Below are 7745 nucleotides of genomic sequence, written 5' to 3'. Positions count from 1 at the left end.
GATGTATAAGTTTGTAGTCACGCTATGACGCGGGCGCTATATTTTTCATGCAGGTCAGTGAGGACAGCAGCATCGCTCACTTTTTTAAATAATGAATGAAACAGGTCCAATTTCTGTGAAAATGTTTTCGCCCCTTTGAAAGATTGACGACATTCCGCGTTCAGTCCTGCGCGAAGGTTGCATAAGTCTTTTCTCAATGTTGTAACTCAAGCGCGACGGGAATAGGGCGCAGTTTGCCTGCAGGAAAAACAGAAGATTGATCATGTTTTATAACGTGGGCGTTATGAAACCAGCCGGCGTTTCACAATCCACTTTATCTGCCGAATGCACGCTCTCTTCACACGTAACCAGGTAAATCTTTAAAGTTTGTGCTTAAAGAGAAGTGATTTTGTCAAAGGTAACTCCGCCCTTAGTTAGGGCTTGTGTCAGGTGGTTTAGCAGACGTCCAAGACTGTGGATATTTTCCAGACCCGTGCAGATTGTAGTGTTGGGGCCCTAGGCCCCCATGCTACTGTAAGAGACGACGCGGACACTGTTTCTTAGTGGGTGTAACTGGCCCTGGGCACGTGCGCCCGGCCCCTTTTATTGCCAGGGTCACCTGACCGGTGACGCCTGTGCTGGGTGGGTGTGGGGTGTATGTGGGAGGCCAGCCCTCAGCAGAGAGGCTGGCCAAAACACTAGAACGTGTCCAGCAGGACACTACATTCCTCCAAAACTTTGAGGAACAAAAACAAAGTCCAACCTGCAAGAGAAAAACACAGTAACAAAACACACCACCATCAGTCTCTCGGCCTCGAGAAGGCAGGCCGCAGGATTGCCGTGGGCAGGTGCAGCTGGGAGCACCCGGATCCTTCTGCACGAGTTCATGATTTAACCAGTCACAGCCGGGCACGAACACAGTGTGGAAGAAATCCGGACTCTGACAGTCAGATGGTTGGACAAATGTCCACTGATGCACTGTGCTTCAGCCCTGTGGGCACTCGTGGGGAGGCTGGTGGTGTTTACAGTTCAGTTTGTTCAAATAGGGCGTATCATTCGAATTGGGTGCATCACGAGCGTTGGTAGAGTCCACTGTGAATCTGCTTGCCAAGACATCCTAGCTTCACAAAGGCCAATCCCTTGAAGACGGATGACATCTTGGATGTTGTGAGGTCCTCCTCTGAAGCCCTTGTATGTTCTGACCCTCTGATGGCAGAGTTGCTTCCAGGCCACCTCTCGGTTTTGGATTCTTCACTATGGAACTTCCTCGAGGCCTTTTCAATGGGTTTGCCACGGGATTGGCATGGACTGTGCTGGGCTGCGTGTGGGCCATCTGCCGGCCGCTGCAGGCTCTCCGACAGGAGCCATGGTCAAATCATTCGTGCAACCACAAGGGTGGATGTTCCGTGGTCAAGGCGCTTGCCGACATGGATCAGGTGCATGCGGGCTCTCAGACGGACTCAGGGCAATTGTCTATCACGTTGCCAGGAGGGTGTCTAGTTGGTGTCATGTTAATTCACTGAAGACAGTCTTGGTGTGCTGTGACCTGTTGGGAGTCTCCAATGCACAGCCCTGTTTGTCTCTTTGACGTCATCGGTGGGGCAATGTCCAGTCCTCTCTCAAGCTTGAGAGGACCCTTGTCTGGGTTGTCACGGGACTGCTTGTGATCTGCGCAGGGGCTGCTTGTGTGCCACATAGGACAGCTGCAAGACCTCCTAGGAGCCACTGCCTAGTCGCTCGTGCAATTACAGGGGTAGATGGATCTGGGTCACGACTTGCTCTTGTCACCGAGAGCAGGATACCGATAGGGTGAGCAGTTGATCATTGGTTGACTAGTTCTTCAGAGCATTAAAGCAGAGGTGTAGGACTCCATTCTGGTTGTTTAACTGCTCCTTTGATGGATACCGTGATGCACATGGCAATGATGACATTTGCCGTTGGGAGACCTGGACGACAAGTGATGTTGCTGGAGTAAGGGTGATTGGAGTAACTTCGTCACAGCGAGTGCAGTCTTTCTTTTGCTCATGTGCAGATGCTAGCTAGCAGTGGTGCCATCTGCTTCAAGCAGCCGATGACAGGTGGCTTGGATGGTCACCTTTGACGTGTTGGGTAAGTACACGGTTCGCGCATGGCATCTTACATTTGGCACTCCCGCCGAGCTGTCTCCAGTGACGTCATCGCACCCCGGTGGCTGTCTTGTCTGTGTGTGCACTCTTCTTTTGTTGTGGGAGTCCTCCATCTCTCCACCCTGTTGATCTTCCGTTCTTGTTCTTCTGTGGTCGTCAGGTGTTGCAGTGTGACAGGTGATGTCACACAGTCTCCTTTCTTCCTCCTTCATAGCGTGGTGCTACGCCACGCTTTCTTCTCCTTTGTTGTGGCGTCTGGCCACTTGTCTTCCTTTCGTGTGGACCTTTCGAAGGTCCTGTCCTGCCGAAGGACTAGGGGCTCATCCCCGTGTTGCAGTGGTGGCGTCGTGCCACTCAGGGTGTGCAACTCTCCTCTTGCCTGTTGTGAGTCACTGCCGACTCAGTCTTGAGGCAGTGTGGGGGAGGACACTCCTTGTGCGACTCTCCTCTTGCGAGTCTCTGCCGACTCCGCCTTGAGGCAGTGTGGGGGAGGACACTCCTTGCTGAGTCACTGGCCCGTTGCAGGGCAGTGACATAGGGTCACTTTCTTTTCCGCTTCCTCTTCACTTGAGGGCGCAGTGCTTGCGCCTCAAGGCAGTGCTTTCTTGGCACTGGGTCTTGCTTGAACCTGCGTGTGCTTTGCAGGGTTGGTCGCTTCTGATGACCTTCTGTGTGATGGGCCAACGGTGGCCATCTTGTGTTGCTGAAATGCCGGCTGGCATGGCCTCTTGTCCCGTGCGTTACGTCACGCTCTCGGGTGCTCTCTCCAATTTCGCGGGCGTTGCATTAGTCATCACGTTCTCTGGCGCAGCTCTCTGCACATGTGACATAGTCTCTTTTCTGGGCGTCCTATGGTAACGCCTGGCATGTCCCTTTCTTGTCCTGCCGTGATGTCCATCACTGTTTGGACATGTGGCGTTCTTTCGGCGATGGTGGTGGATGGCTGCCAGGGGCTTCGCAGTCCATGCGCGCTCTCCTCGTGCCTCACGTGGCACTTGCGTCCATTTCTCACCGTTGCAGATTGGCTGAGACAGCTGCAGTCTTCTCCTTCCCTGTGCAGCGTCGTCCGCGTCGCATCCTTCTTCCTCGCCGTTTCCGTCTTCTGCGCCACTTCCGTCCAGGGGCGCACTCTTAGTCTGGAGCAGTCACTTTCTGAAAGTGCTGCTGTAGACTTGCCTTCATCCAATTTTGTTTTCCTTTAAAATAGAAAATAAGGTGCAGTGCCACCTTTGGCCACTGGATGTCAGAAGTGCACTTCTTTCATGCTTGAAAGACACTCTTTCTTCCTCTTGTGCCTCGTTTGTTGGAGACAGACACCGGAGAGGATCCAGGCTGGAGGGGGCTGCAGAAGCTGCAGGTAAGTGTCTTTTCTTTTTCCACCACTTTTCTGTCTTCTTTTTTCCTTCTAAAATGTCAATTTTCCTGCTCAGCCTCGTTTGAAGAGGCAAGTAGCAGGCAGATGGCATTAAATTGAGTGAGGTGGGTTGGGGGCTCCGGGCAGTTGGATTATATTCCAGGTGCGTGTCAGCACCTCTCCTCTTCCTTCCACGAATTTTGAAATTTGTGGGGGAGGCTGTGCACCACCATTTCTCTGCTTTGGTGCATGTATGGACCATGTACTTCAACTTGTTTCGGTGCGTGCCTGCACCTGCATTTCAAATTGTTTTCGGTGCGTGTCTGCACCTGCATTTCAAATTGTTTTCGGTGCGTGTCTGCACCGATGCTTCATTCTACGCGTTTTCCTTGTTTTTTTCATAAGGGGGGGGGCGGCCCTTGGCAATTGTGTTGTGCTTGGTGCGTGTGAGCACCATGTATTTCAAGTTGGTTCACACGGCAGCTGGGGGGCGGCTCTGGGCATTTTCTTCTTCAAGTTTGGTGCTGGCCTGCACCATTTTCAGTACGCGGCGGCAGCAGCATTTCCTCACGCTGCAGGCACGTTTTAGCATTACTGCTCGGAAAGAAAAGGGGAAAGCGGCCCCGGGGCATTTTCCTTTATTTATTTATTTTTTTGTGTGGTGCGTGGTAGCACCATTTTCTCTTCCTGCGCGGCCACAGCAGCAGGGCACACGCTGCGGACCGCCTTATCTCTTTCTGGTGCCTGGAGGCACCTCACCTCGCGGCACCACTATTTTCTGGTGCGCATTTCTTCTTTCGGCACGTTTTCTTTCGGCACCGTTTTTTTTTTTTTCAGAAAAGGAGAGAGAGGGGAAAACGGCCCTGTGTCCTTTTTCCTTATGTCTTGGTGCACGCTCGCACCATTTCATTAAAACGCGGCCGCAGCAGCCTTCATTCACGCTGCGGGTCGTGTCACGGCCTTCCAAGGCCATACCAATGATCTTGCTTGGGTGCAGGGGAGGCAATCTTCGTACCCCCGGGCTCACCTCATGCCTGGTGGAGTGCCGGCACTAGTGCTCCCATTCCCCTCGTCCTTTCTGGGCTCACGGCGGGCGCCTGTCTCTGCACCGGGTCACTGTCCTGGCACACCGGTGATCTTCATGCTCGCCGCAGACGTGGAGGGTGCCTTCTACAGACGCTCTACTTCCCTCCACAAACAATGGAGAAGTAGCTGTCTGCGGCCACGTGGGTTGCTGTACCCACTCGTCGCCAATGTAGTGTTGGGGCCCTAGGCCCCCATGCTACTGTAAGAGACGACGCGGACACTGTTTCTTAGTGGGTGTAACTGGCCCTGGGCACGTGCGCCCGGCCCCTTTTATTGCCAGGGTCACCTGACCGGTGAGGCCTGTGCTGGGTGGGTGTGGGGTGTATGTGGGAGGCCAGCCCTCAGCAGAGAGGCTGGCCAAAACACTAGAACGTGTCCAGCAGGACACTACACAGATGACGTACATACAAGTTTATTACTTACACCACGAGTTCAACATCACACAAGGTAAAAATGTACTCAGTACAGGACGTGCTGAACCAGGCCGTCTGCCTACAGCCCGAGGGCTCCCTTCAGTTTCTTAACTCGCCAGTCGTCATTCCACGACTGTCCCATTACGCAAATCCCTATCTGGTTGATTTAGGATGGGGCATAAGGGGTAGTCCGAGGAGTCTGCGGAGGCAGAACAACAGGAGAGAAGGGAAGTAATGAGGACCAGATTTACTAAGCATTTCAACCGTCGCAAACGCAATTCGGCATTAGAGGCTCGTATAACGCTTGTCTTATATACTAGTACCATTTCGAGATACAGAAAAGTTTTTCCAAATTCTAAAACGGGATTCTGAATGAATACCCATTCGGTGTGTGGAAGGGGCCTGCTGTAGGTGACCCTTGCAAATACAGAATCGGTACCTAATGCATCAATATTTAGCTACAGTAATCTAATCGCAAATCATTGATATTTTGCCAGCACCTCAAAGCAGTGGCGTAGCGTGGGTTGTCAGCACCCGGGGCAAGGGTTGTCAGCACCCGGGGCAAGGCAAGTAATTTGCGCCCCCTAACCCGTGGATTTTAGCACTCGAGTCTCTTCCAAGATGTTGCACCCGGGGCAAGGCAAGTAATTTGCGCCCCCTAACCCGTGGATTTTAGCACTCGAGTCTCTTCCAAGATGTTGCGCCCGGTGCGGCCGGCCCCCCCTGCAACCCCCACGCTAGCCACTGCCTCAAAGGAGGTGTTAATCTACTTGCAAAACTGCATCAGACTTCTTGGGACCACGTCCCCATTGTGAATGTGAACATAAAGGCCCATATTTATACTTTTTTAGCACCGCATTTGCGTCGTTTTTTGACGCACAATCGGCGCAAACTTACAAAATACAATTGTATTTTGTAAGTTTGCGCCGTTTTTGCGTCAAAAAGCGGTGCTAAAAAAGTATAAATACGGGCCAAAGTTTGTTTAAGGGGGAGGCAGTGGCCTAGGGGGTCACTTCCACGTCTTCAATAAACTTCAAAAACAAAAAAAACAACTTTTTTAAACATTGCTCGCTTCCTTTAAGAAAAACGCTCTGCAAATTTGTTTTATTTAAAAGCAGACACAGACATGGAGGTCTGCTGGCCCCAGCACGCCACCACATCTGTGATAGCCTCCAATCATAATCACTCACAATTTTCTACCTACCTTACTAATATTTTTGAGGTAGGTTGCATTACAACCCCGTAGGAGTCAGATTTTTATGAACCGAACCATTAGTACATATATCAGTTATTAAAAATCTGCAACCAGTATTTTGTGACATGGTATTTGTTTAACTGGCCCCTAAATGAGGTGGAGAGCCTGCTGAGCTTTCTTCAACTCAGCAGTTTATGATTTCTAAAAGAGAATTGGTAACCCTTATTGTGCGCTGCTCAGAGAGGCAACAGCAATGAGCACCCTCCTCAAAGGGAGTTAAACATTGCGTTTTTTGTTGTTGTTTGTTTTTTGTTTTACAAATTATTCCTTTTTTTATATAACAGCAATACAACATAATCAGCGCTCTTACAATAGTGATCCCCGTGTCCATTGCCATCTAACAGCATGTCAAAAACCTTTCCAAGCCCCTATAATAATCCACTCCTATGTACCCCGCTCTACTTTCGTCCCATTCACAGCTCCTGGGAGTTGGGTAGACCAAGGAGACCTCACAGTTTGGGGTGACTGTACCCCCAGATCACCATTCATCTCTAGTAGTGTGTTGGTCATCATGCACCAGTCCTGAGTGCCATTGTGAGCCCTGTGATTTGTCCACACAATGGTGAGTCACGCCTCCTCAGAAAAGCCACTTTTAGAAAGGGGGCATTTTCTTCCGTAACCATAACCATTATGTGCCTCTGCCTGTGTCTGTGGAATACACGTCTGGGTCAGGATGACAGTTGGGCTCTTTGTGAATTCACTCTAAACAGTCACACAAAGGGAATGAGGTGTGCCCTGGATATCCTGAAGGGTCTTCCTGAGCTAGCGTGGTGGGAGGAGCTGACACTTGCACCTGAATAGGGCTGTGTGTGTCCTTATACAAAGCAGTCTCCAACCCCCCCGAGTGTGTCTAGCACCTACTTCAAGACAGAAATTGTGTATACATACTGGAACTCTGACCCCCACAAAGTTAGAATCCTTCTGGAGATGGACATTTTGCGAGGAAGAAAAGCTAGATGCTGTGGGGTGGACTGCCACTCTTCCTGTTGCTTTACTGTGTTGGCCTGCTGCTTGCTGTTTCTGACCTGGGAGTAAAAGGACTGGACTTTGCTTTCTACATCCTGCTTCCAAAGGTTCTGCAAGGACTTGGACTGAGCTTGTCTCCTTGTTAGGAAGTATCAGGGACATCAAAGACTTCATCTGCCAGCACCTGGACTCTCTTGCTGAAAGTGGTGCAAAATCCAGTTCCTGGGCCCATGGGAGTGAATTCTGGTGTAACCAAGAAAAAATAAGCACCTTGATTCCCGAGTGACTTTGGGATTGGTGCTGCTGTTTGTCTCCATGCCACTTCCTGCACCAGAGCTATGGTCCCCACTCAGTGCAACTACCGCGACCGATGCCACATGTTAGATGCTGCGCTAGCGCCTCCAAAGCCCCACCACAGTGTGAGTCCAAGTACTGTGTCACTGACATCTGTGACCCCGACTCTGCCGCAGCATCTGTGGACCTGTGGTCTGATTGCGACACCGTGAAGTCGTGGCTTGACCTGCTGGATTCATCGACCCCGCCTTGTCATAAGGAACCAATGCCTC

General features: G+C 51.1%; 1 long non-coding RNA gene across 1 annotated transcript in view; it reads left to right on the top strand.

Moving 5' to 3' along the window:
• The first annotated feature begins 222 nt into the window (after positions 1-222).
• LOC138258608 (uncharacterized) overlaps positions 223-7745 on the top strand; it is a 63676-nt gene continuing 56153 nt past the window's right edge. The window contains exon 1 of the long non-coding RNA XR_011198454.1: positions 223-351. This is a non-coding gene — a long non-coding RNA (uncharacterized lncRNA). The remainder of the gene's footprint in view (positions 352-7745) is intronic.

Source organism: Pleurodeles waltl, chromosome 2_1, assembly GCF_031143425.1.
Source record: "Pleurodeles waltl isolate 20211129_DDA chromosome 2_1, aPleWal1.hap1.20221129, whole genome shotgun sequence".
Lineage (NCBI taxonomy): Eukaryota > Metazoa > Chordata > Amphibia > Caudata > Salamandridae > Pleurodeles > Pleurodeles waltl.
The sequence above is the reverse complement of the archived record's forward strand: the minus strand, read 5'-3'. Positions and strand labels throughout refer to the sequence as shown.